Genomic DNA, 11,994 nt, shown 5'->3' with positions numbered 1-11,994 from the left:
TTATACATATTTAAAAATAGAAAGATTTTTTTTTTTAAATATTAAATTGTTATAAAAATCTATAGTTTAACACGAATGCACTGATATATTTTAAACTATATCAAGTTGTGCTCACTTCTCTCAACTCCTATAAAAACTTCTTAGCTCTCTTTTAACCACAATGATATAGTTGTTATTTGTTTCACATTGTTAAAAATTATCGTTGTATTATTAAAATATTACTCTAAATCTACTTTGAAGACTCTTTGTGTATTTTAGATTTGTAATTTTCTTAAAAAACCTAATTATACGATAACATTTGCCAATGAAATCACCAAAACATAATCCTAATCCAATCTTTCTAAACACTACACACACACACACACACACTCAAATAGACTCTTTAAACGACAACATTTTACTACTCATTTCTTCATCTTTTGTTCCACTTAGTTCCTACATGATTGGTGCCAAACTTTCAACAATCTTTCTTTTTTTGAACATGGTAAAATATATTTACCTCTGTTTAGTATGTTATAAGCATTTCTATGGAATGTATTAAAATGATTAGTAGATTTTTTTTTATTTTAACCATTAATTAGCTAAACAAACTGTCATACATATCTATAAACATTTACATAAACTTTATATTATAAGCAAATAAATAAACTTTTGGTAAATTATAATTAAAGAACTCTTAAGCTATACAATAACACTGTTATTTATTGACTCAGCTAGTATATTCTACACATAATCACAATTAGACTCATAGAATATAGACCCCCATTGGCGGTCTCCTTGCAAAGGAACATTGTATAGTGGCTGCTTAGCCTTCGCATGGATATTTTGATGTCTACTGAAATAAAGAATTCAAAAGCTTTTATAGGTCATCGCTGATTCTCTGTTGAGTTAGTAATTGATTTCGTATCTAATAGTCATTCTGATTTGCTTTGATTCTTTTTTTACTTACTTCCACAGACAGATATACATTTCTCAATTCTTCTCCTTTGCGGTGGTGATGGTCTATTCTTTCTCTGCGACGTCATCTATTCTGATTTCCCAACACTTGTTTTCCTTCCTCGTGAAAAATGTAGATTGTGAAATGATCTATAATGTTTGGGATTAATTTGATCTTATTCTTGAAATATTGTAAGACAAATGAAGAATGTGAGCACTTAATTAGCCTCGCGAAACCTAGTTGATCAATAAAGGAGAAGCCGATGTGTTAACCTCTGGAGAATTCCCTCCAACTATTATATATTAGACTATGTGAAGACCTGCGTATACACGCGGATTTATTATATTATTTATATTTTTTAATTTGTGTTTAGTAAAATAAGAATTTTTTAATCAGTCTATAAGAGTTAACTTTTTATTTCTAAGAAAATTATCCTAACAAATACAACCTAATTTGTGATAGAAGGCATTTGAAGAATTTGTTTAATGTTCTCTAAACTAACTTAAACCAAAAAAAAAGTGGTTTGTAATTTTGTGATGAGACCATATGTATTTATTAATAAATCTGCCATACTTTCATATTCTTGTAAGCTCTTTGTCTTCTTTTCTAAGGTTGGCATCCATCTCCCACAAGCCTCGAAGTCATTCACCATGTGTTACCACCATTTTCTGATGGGATCGTTGATTTGACAAGATTAATAAGAAGACCGAACAAACCAATGATAACTGAAATATAGATTGATTCTTGCCCAATATATATCCAAAATTATCCCCCAACAAAGAGTAAAACCTTTTTCTTCTCGATTAAACAGATAATGATCATGACTTTATCCTTCTACTACTCAGGAGCCTATAATATGATGATAATAAAGTTTTTTCAAAAGAGATACAATCTCAACGAAGTTTTTATGAAATCAAAACTCTTGGCCTGAATAAATTGGTATGTATAGATAACATGTGAGCTAACTTAAATAATTTCCAATTTGTCAAAATACAAGCAAGCTCTGTTTACAGTATTATGTGATTATATTGACTTGCTATCTCAAAAGTGTTTTTTTTTCTTTTCAGAATTGTCTATTTTATTTAAAAAATATATTCATGTCACGATAACCACACAAAATCTTGTGACCAATGGAAGGTAGTATCTAGATGCAACTTGGATAATATGAAGCATCTCTATATTGTTATTCACTTTTTCAGTTAACTGAAAGAATTGCGTTATAAATCTATAGATATATCAACCAAAAAATATGGGTAAATGATAAGGAAGTATCTTAAGGTGATATGTGCATTCTGGTGATGTACCTTGTGCATTGACCAAATTCCATTTTCACAATATTATGAGCAAGCGGCTAATATCATAGCATAGACTTCTAAAATATATCTATAATAACTAATTGACTATAAGCCGCAAGTAAGATAATGTCAACCATAAAGAACATTAGATAACTTTTAAATTATATCAGGAAGCTAAGAGAGAAAATATCAAATAACAAAATTGCTAGTGCGCATCTTACCGAGAAAATATATGCTTTTACCGAGGATTCTTAGCGATGAAACGTTTTTTAAGGGAAAAGGAAGACGAAGAATTTAGAAATCAATTATAATACATAAATTAGAGATAACAAGTGGCTGATTTTAATTTGATTTTTTAAGCTGATGTGTCTTAAGAAGAGAAGCTTATGTGTCAAGCTTGTGAGGCTCAACTGAGTCTTTAAATAATAGATTTCTTTTAGGCAAGCTTACAAGTCTCACCTAAAAACATTATACACAAGACAAAATACACCTTGATTTGTGACCATGGAACTTATAACCTCTCTCACAATTCCTAATTAAGATCAACCATGGTCTTTCCTAAATAGATGAGAGTAAAAAAAACAAAAAATATGTAAAAATAATTATTATTAGACTCTTATAAACTAATTATGTAAGTTACATTGTTTTATATAGAGACTAGATAGATCTAAGTTTTCTAAATCAAAACAAACATAAATATAAATTATATATCTACCAATAAATATAAAATTCTGAAACTAATATATTGATAAATCCATAATCGCATTTCTACGCTTCAACCGTACAAGTCAGACACTCATAAAACGGAGACTGAATGTATTAACCTCTTCACAGGTCATAATCATAATATGATCGAGTATGATATTTCTTTTGCATTTGCTTTTATTGCAAAAGAACGTAAAATCATATTTTTGGCGATATATTTTCATTCATGATATTTCTATTTTTGTAATCTAGGTTTTAGCAACATATTAGTAATATCAGTGTGATTAATCTTGAAATCATATAGTTGTAAACTTGTACAAACCATGCACTTAGAAATTTGGTGTCTTTGATAAATATCAAAAGATATAGGTGTTTTTGGTAAATACGAAAAAGTTTGAAATATTTTGTTAAATACTTAAAATATGGGTCTTAAAGTTAGATATCAAAAGTTATAGGATACTTGGTGATGAAAACCGCATGCCGATCAAGTAGAAGCGTTGGAAACTTGGACCAGAAAAAACACCGGCCGTTAACGACGAGGTCGAACGCTTACTTAAGACAGAGTCAATCACCGAACTCAAATACCCCGACTGGTTGGCGAATCCGGTGGTCGTTAAGAAGAAAAACGGCAAATGAAGAATCTGTGTTGATTTCACCGATCTCAAAAAAGTCTGCCCCAAAGACAGCTTCCCTTTACCGCACATCGATCGACTCGTTGAAGCAACCACCAAAAACAAACTCCTTTCCTTTATGGATGCATTCTCCGGGTACAACCAGATCCTCATGCACCTTCAAAACCGGGAGAAAACGTCATTTATCACCGATCACGGCATATATTGCTATAAAGTTATACCATTCTGCTTGAAGAATGCGGATGCGACATACCAATGCCTCGTTAACCGGATGTTCGCAAGTCAGCTCGGTCGAACAATGGAAGTCTACATCGACGATATGCTCATCAAATCACGTCGCCACCGACCACGTTGGCCTTTTCCGCACCTGCTTCGATATACTAGAACAGTACAAAATAAAGTTCAACCCCACCAAGTGCACCTTTGGCGTAACGTTAGGTGAGTTTATTTGGTGCATCGTCACTCAACGAAGCATTGAAGCTAATCCAAAACAGATCACAGCAATCCTCGAACTCCCGTCCCCAACAACCAAGCGCGAAGTTCAGCGGCTAACCGGACTTATTACGGTGCTCAATCGGTTCATATCCTGATCTAAAACAAATGCTTACCATTCTATCAAATTCTCCGCAGAAACAAGCACTTAGAGTGGAATGAAAAGTGTGAAGAAGCCTTCACCAAACTCAAGAAGTACCTGTCTACTCCTCCAGTTCTGTCCAAACCTGAGACCGGCGAAACACTTTACCTTTATATCACGATCTCAGAATATGCAGTCAGTAGCGTACTCGTTTGGGAAGACAGAGGCGAGAAGAAACCAATCTTCTACATCAGCAAGTCCCTCGACGGTTCAGAATATCGGTACCCAACCTTGGAGAGATTTGCCTTCGCCGTGGTCATCTCAGCACGGAAACTGCGTCCTTACTTTCAATCACATGCAATCGTCGTCTTGATCGACCATCCACTTCACACTATCCTCCATAACCCAAGTCACTCAGGTCGGCTCGCTAAATGGGCCATCGAACTCAGCGAGTATGACATTGAGTACAGAAGCAGAACCGCGACAAAATCCTAAGTCCTAGCAGACTTCCTGATCAAACTACCTCCAGAGCTCGATGACGCCAACTCAGTCGTACAACCATGGATACTCCACGCCGATGGCTCCTCTTCCGAAAAAAGATTTGGCGTCGGTATTCATCTCAAATTTCCTAACGGCAAAATCCTCGAACAATTATTTCATCTCGGTTTCCCGCATCAAACAACGAAGCCGAGTACGAAGCACTTATCGCCGGCTTACGATTCGTTAAAAGAATCGGTGCCAAACACGTCCATGCCTATTGCAATTCTCAGCTCGTAACTAACCAGTTTTACAGCGAGTACAAAGCTAAAAACGACCGAATGGATGCGTATCTAAAAATCCTCAAGGACCTTGCTTCAGAATTCTCAACCTTCGAGCTCACGAAGATACCGCGCGACGAGAACGCCTCAGCTGATGCCTTGACTGCTCTGGAATCTAACTCAGAACCTGACCTCCGATGAACAATCCTGGTTAATGCAATTGATCAACATAGTATCGACCCGGCACATGTTTGCAATAATATCATACGACCCTGCGATTACGAAACCCATCCGAACTTAGCACTACCCTTCTCCAGAAAGAAAAAGACACAGAGCCTGTCACTGATCATAATTAAGAGCCCGATGAACCAAGTGATACCGAGTCCAATACCGACGACGAATCTGAACTGAAGGACAACACATTCCAATCAACATCGAAGCCGAAGGCGAAGACGAGCCAGAAGACTGGACCTTGGAAATCGTTAGTTACATCAGCGACAACACAGTTCCTGGAGACAAATAGGCAGCTCGGCGACTTAAACCCCGAGCAGCTCGATACGTTGTCATCAAAGTAACTATACTTCGATGGGACGCATCTGGCATGCTCCTAACCTGCGTTCACGGAAACGACACCATGGAAGTCATGCAAAAAATACATGAAGGCGAAGGAGGAAATCATTCAGGAGCTCGCTCCTTGGCATTCAAGATCAAAAAATCCGGCTATTACTGGCCAACTATGCTCTCGGATTGCGAGAAGTATGCCACACGCTGCGAGAAGTGCCAACGCCACGGCTCGATGATCAACCTCCCTACCAAACTCATAATGACTTCCACTGCACCATATCCTTTCATGTGATGGGCAATATATATTATCAGCCCTTTTCGGCGATCAACCAACCAGAAGCAATATGTGCTCATCGTCACCAACTACTTCACCAAATGGGTCGAAGCCGAAGCATACCCAGAATCTATGGCATCGACATCAAAAATTTTGTCTAGAAGTTCATCATCTGCCGACATGGTGTACCATATGAGATCGTCATGGACAATTGCACTCAATTCACTTCCATTATCTTCACCGACTTCAGCGTCAAGTGGAAGATTCGTCTGAGCTTTTCCACCTCGAGGTACCCAAAAGGAAACGGGCAAGCTGAAACAATGAACAAGACAATTATCAATAGCCTCAAGAAGCGGCTAGACACGGAAAAAGGGACGTATGCAGACAAAGTCGACGGCGTCTTATGGTCTCACCGAACTACGCCTCGTCGATCGACTAGACAGTCACCTTTCTTTCTCGTATATAGAACATAAACCATGTGTCCTGCCAAACTGAATTTCCCCAGTATCCGCCGAAATATGCTCATTCAGCAGCCCGAAGTCAACAAGGACATGATGCTTGACACGATCGACTTAGTCGAAGAACAACGCAAACGGGCATTACTCAGGATACAGAATTACCAACAACTGGCAGCTCGTTACTACAACAAAAAGGTTAAAAGACGTCACTTCGAAGATGGCGACCTCGATCTTTTCAAAGTCTACCAAAACACCGAAAAAAAGAATGCACAAAAACTCGGTGCGAACCTTACCAGATCATGAAGGTCGTTAAGCCAGGAGTCTACCAGCTCATGAAGATGGATAGAACCCCGATTCCAAGATCATGAAACTCAATGCATCTTAAACGTTACTAATATTAGGTCAAACTTTCCGATCTAAAAAAAAAAAGGGCCTCCGAACTATTAAGTTCGGAGATATCATCTTTTGTACTTAGAACTACGAATAGCTTGATCCGTTTTTAAAAGGTACGTAGGCAGCTCGTCACTGAGTCCAGCTATAACATCAATAAAGTTTTATTAAATGAAATCTTGTGACATTTGTACTCGCGAAAAACCAAACTCAGATTTTATTTACATCGACTTCTTGGCCAGTTGTTCAATAGAATTCCACATGAATGCAAATTCAAAAAGCCAAGACCCGTCTTGCTAACACCACACGGTGCCGTGGTAAACTCCACATCTTTAAGCCGAGCCAGTCTTGCAATATGATCTCTAAGTCACCAAAACCAATAAGTCAATCTCATCTCACACATTTCGGTTTGACTTAGAACACTTTGAGTTCGTATCATGCGTTTATAAGGGTTCGATCACTCGCTCTTCCAGTTTGGTATGACTCACTTGGGTCCCCCAGGCCCAGCTCCCAACGCTCACACTAAAAGTCGAACTCCTCAGATTCGCATTGTAAGCCGAGTCTTCAACACTTGCAAGCGTAAGCCGAGTTAACATAATTCACTATAAAGATAGATAAATTCGGCCCGAGCTAGAATTTTTATCTAAAGCCGTTTACTACTTGGCATATTTTTCAATAAAAACAATACTGACTTAAAAAGATTAAAGCCCACCGAGGGCAAAATATCCAAAGCATAAAAAACCCACCGAGGGTTAAAAAGATGTATAAAGCATGATAAAACCCATTAAAGGAAGTCGATTAAGCAGTCTTCGAGGCAGCGGGCTGTTCGGCATTGATCATGTCTTCATTCGAAGTGAATTGCTCGATCCCTGTTTGTTTCTGGCCTCCATGCATTGCATCGTCAGCAGCAACATCTTCCTCGGTCTCAGTAAACGGCGACATACGCTTATCCTCTTCGGTGAGGACATAGGCTTCAACAGACTCATACTCTCGCAGCGCCATTGCATACTTCGACTCCAGATCCGCTACCATATCGGGAGGCACCTCGAACAGACCTTTCTTCTTTAAGTTCTTTATGAAGCTGAGAACACCGGAGAGCTACCACGAGGTAGGGCTTGCGGGCTCGATCAGCATCATCCTGACTCCAAATGACCTTCTCTAAGCGCTCGCACGCCTTAGCGTGAACCTTCTCGCCCGATCCCTTTCACGAGCCACCATGCCTTGCAACCGTTCCTTATCCTGAGTGAACTCCCGGGATAAGAGGTTCTGCGCCACCGTCAGCTCGGCCTTTGCGGCCTTTAGCTTAGAGCTTTCCTCCTTCTGCAGGTCGACATCGTTGTTCAATTCGTCATTTATCTGGAGCTCGGTAGCTAGCCGCTGTTCGACCTTGGAGATCCGGTCCTCCAACTCTTGAACCCTCACTTTCTCCTCATACAGGGCAAGTTCGTACCCTGCAACCAGAGTGTTGATTTGGCTAGGGAGCTACGAGCATAAAGGGAAGAAGTCAGGAAAAATACTTAGAAATAAAATAGGAGAAGAGTGAACCAAATTTAAAACTTACCACGGCGATCGTGTGGGCAATTCCCTTGTACAAGTTGGGGAAACGCAGCCCGAAGACCTTTGGCGGACTAGGCACCTTCTTAAAGGTCTTGTGGTAAAGATCGGCGCTGGTCTCGATGTTGTCCTCTAGAGGGACCTCTACGTTGTAGTCGAACCGGACTTTTGATATCTTTACCGGCTCAGATTGAGGAGACCCATAGCTTGGGTCCCGATCTTGCCTTTTTCGAGCATTTGAGGGCTCGGAGGCCATGGGACCCACAAGGTTGAGTTCGGCGTCAGCATTCTGAAGCCGTGGGACCCATAGAGTTGAGTTCGGCATCAGCATTCTGAAGCTGAGGAACGCCTTCTGCCCTCTTGGATTTCTTAGAAGACTACTTCTTCTTCGATTTCTTCTGACCAGCCTGGTCAGATGAGTTCAGGTCCGGAGGGACCTTGTCGGCATTTCGTTCAGCTTCCTCGGTAGTTAGAGCGGGATCTTGAACCGCGTCATTCGGCTCATCCTCATCAAACAGACTTGGGATCTCGGTGAGTGAAAGCATGTTTGAAGTTTGGATTCGTCTGGTTCGCGGCTTCAGAGCTGGTCGTCTTGGAGGAGAGCGAGGCTTCTTAGATCGGCTCTTCGGTTTGAGAGGCTTTGGTTCCTTAACTGAAACAAAAGCCTGGAAAATGTGAGGATGAGCTTAGATAAATTCAATATATAAAGAAAAATAGCTAAGTAAAATTTATCAGATTTTTTAACTCGACGTCAAAGTATCTCATCCCAAGATTTGGGCCAGCGGTGCTTACCGGCTTCACTGAAGGCTGTTTGGAATTCAGTTATGAGGCCGGAATGAAGAAGAATACTCGGAAGATGGCGACCTGCACAGCTAAACAAAACAAGTTAAGAAGACAAGTAAAAAGCAATCGAAAGAAAAATGAGATCGTCTAAAGCTACTGATCGGAATCTTCTACTCCAACTGAGTTGAAATATCAGTCTCACTGACTGTGAGCTAGTTAATCTTGAAGAAGAAGTAGTGTGATTCCCAGTCATTATATTTATTGGGCTTAACCCCGGTGACGATATCCCTTCGTGGCTTGGCGTTTGCTGTGAAGAACCAATCCTTCGACGCATGCAGGTTGACCAAGAAGAGGTCCTCAAAGAGTCGGTTGGTTGGGTCTTCATTGATCTCGGCGCACAGGATTCGAAAGCCCGTGTAGTTTGTCACTGAGGCAGGCATCATCTGCGATAGAGCTACACCTTGGCGATTGCAGTAGCCGAGCAGGTGGGAAGGAATTGGAAACGTGAGCCTACACTGAGTGAAGTAGGTTAGATAGACGCAAAGTAAGTCCTTGGATACATCCCACGGGTGATCTCCGGCATCATGAACGATGAAATCGGCTCCTTCTATAATTCCACACGCTTCAAGTGCGGAGCGAATCGTCGTCAGAAATCGGCTCCTTCTATAATTCCACACGCTTTAAGTCGCGAGGACAGAAGTCCTTCCGTTTCGGCATTGGAACCAAACCAACGTTCACCGCTTCAGTGTTGACCTCGGCATTATTGACCTTGGCATTATTGTCCTCCTCAATATCTCCTACTTTGAGCTCGTTGATCTCTTCGATCTCGTCGTCACCATCATCAGCATCTGGAGCAGCCTGGGCCCTTGTTTCTCAGGTCTCATTTACTAGCCGTTCGGGCGACTCAACCTTTGGTTGAGGTCGGCTGCTACTAGCACTTATTGACCTAGAATTCTTGCGAATTAAGGTCGGGGGACTATTCGCCGACCTAGAAGGACTCTGGGACGAGGAGCTCGGCTCGGAAAGGTCACGACGATCCTCCAGAAGGATTTGGTTGGAGGATGAATTGATTGAAGAATCAGAAGACAATTTAGGTCGGTAAAAAGAAGTCGGAGGAAAAAGATTTAGAGAGAAATTTGAAGAAAACGAAGAACATGATGAAGACTGATCGGGAAATTTGAATATGAAGCAGCAAAGTTTGAAGATTGGTCGGAAAATTTGAATATGGTCAGAAAGTTTGAAGAGCACAGCGGAGAAATCAGAGAGAACTAAGAAGATCTACAAATAAAAAAAAAACTAGAGAGAAAAGTGAATCTAGAGAGAAGGGAGAGCTGCGTACCTTATATATGCAGATACAAGAATAATGAATGCGAGGTAGGTTTCACATTATAAATAAACAGTGGGAATCGCGGTTCCTCGATTTCTGCGAAATCTCGGAATTCATGCGCCACATTAAATTCGGATTTTGAAACGCCCAGGAAAACGAATCGACAGAATTTTTCCGAGCTCGGTTTGTGACCCAATTTTTAAAATTAACTCGAATGAGTTCGACAAAAAACAACCCACTTTCGCCGAACTGAGGGGGGAGGGGGGAGGGCTAACTGTTGGAGGTGAAAACCGCACTTCCGGTTTTCTCCGGTACAACCGAGATCAGCATGGATTAAGCCCGGTTTACGAAGAAATTGTACCGGGAAGATTGGGCCAGGCGAGCTCCTGGACCGAACATGACCTGTTATGCCAAAGTCGGTCGCAACTTCTCAAAGGAATCGAGAAGGATCCCGAGTTCGGATGAAAAAAGAATGTTTCCGAATGGAAAATGAAAACTTTCGAGAGAAAAGAAAGTCTTCTCGGTCCTTTATCGAGGAGATGTCCCGTGAAGACCGACTTAGAGCATGTAAGAGGAATCGACACCAAAAGATACAAGAAAATTCCAAAAGAATTAGAAACTGAGAATTGAAGATATTTGCTATCTTTTTAGTTTCTTAGGTCTTAGTTCGTTTATCACTTCAATAAACGAACTCAATTATATTTTATCCGATGTAATAAAATCTAAATTTCTGATCTCTTGTGTGATATCGTATATCAACAATACATTTATAAAATATTATAAGTTTTGGGATAATTAGTAATTATCAAAGGAATTGGGTATGGCTCTTGTTGATGAAAGGTGAGTCTATGATAACTATGGCTCTTGTTGTCTGTTATTTTGTATTCATCACTTCCTTGTTGATTGTTATCTGTTTGCATTCATCATTTCATTTTATTCTTGTCTGCTATTTTGTATTCATCACCTCCTTGTTGATTGTTATCTGTTTGCATTCATCATTTCATTTTCTTCTATTTTCTGTATTCATCATTTTATTGCTTTGTTATTTTATAGAAATTTCATTATATTTTTTTTTTGTGGGAGCTGCAAATTCTATTTATCTGCTTCCATATAGCAGTTGTTTTTCTACTGAAATCAACCTCATTGCCAGCACCAATCATCCTAGATAGCAACCATCTTTTGGCTGAGGTTTGCACTTACAGAATCTTTATTCTCATATGAGTCTTCTTAGCTTGTGTGGTCTATATTGCCAATGATTCGATGAAATTATCAAACTAGCACACACAATGATATGGATTATGTGATTTTTTTAACTAACAAAATAATAAGATAATTATTAAAAATTAATTTTATCAGTAGAAAAAAAAATAATACTACATCATTATTTATAACGGAAAATGAACAAATCCGTTAAATGTTTTGATGGTGCATACTAAATATCCAATTTCAATGTTTTTTGTTTGAATAAATTTAATTTAAAGGTTTAAAGTGTGAGTGAAATATTCTTAAGGTTTAAAATGTCAGTAAGTATCGTTTTTAAGGTTTTTTATGCGATTTTCCCCTAGTAAATACTAAAAATTATGGTGTTTCGGTAAAAACAAAAAAATCTGAGGTAATTTGTCTAACCCAATTTTTTAAAATCGACTAATAAAATTATGATACTGGGCTTTTTTGTTTCTAAGGCCCAATAAAATATAGTAAGGCGAGTGCATATAACTGTACGAAAACGATAATGCTGAGAAT

Source organism: Eutrema salsugineum, unplaced genomic scaffold (genome assembly GCF_000478725.1).
Source record: "Eutrema salsugineum unplaced genomic scaffold, Eutsalg1_0 scaffold_8, whole genome shotgun sequence".
NCBI classification, from domain to species: Eukaryota; Viridiplantae; Streptophyta; class Magnoliopsida; order Brassicales; family Brassicaceae; genus Eutrema; species Eutrema salsugineum.
This window is presented reverse-complemented; position numbering follows the sequence as displayed.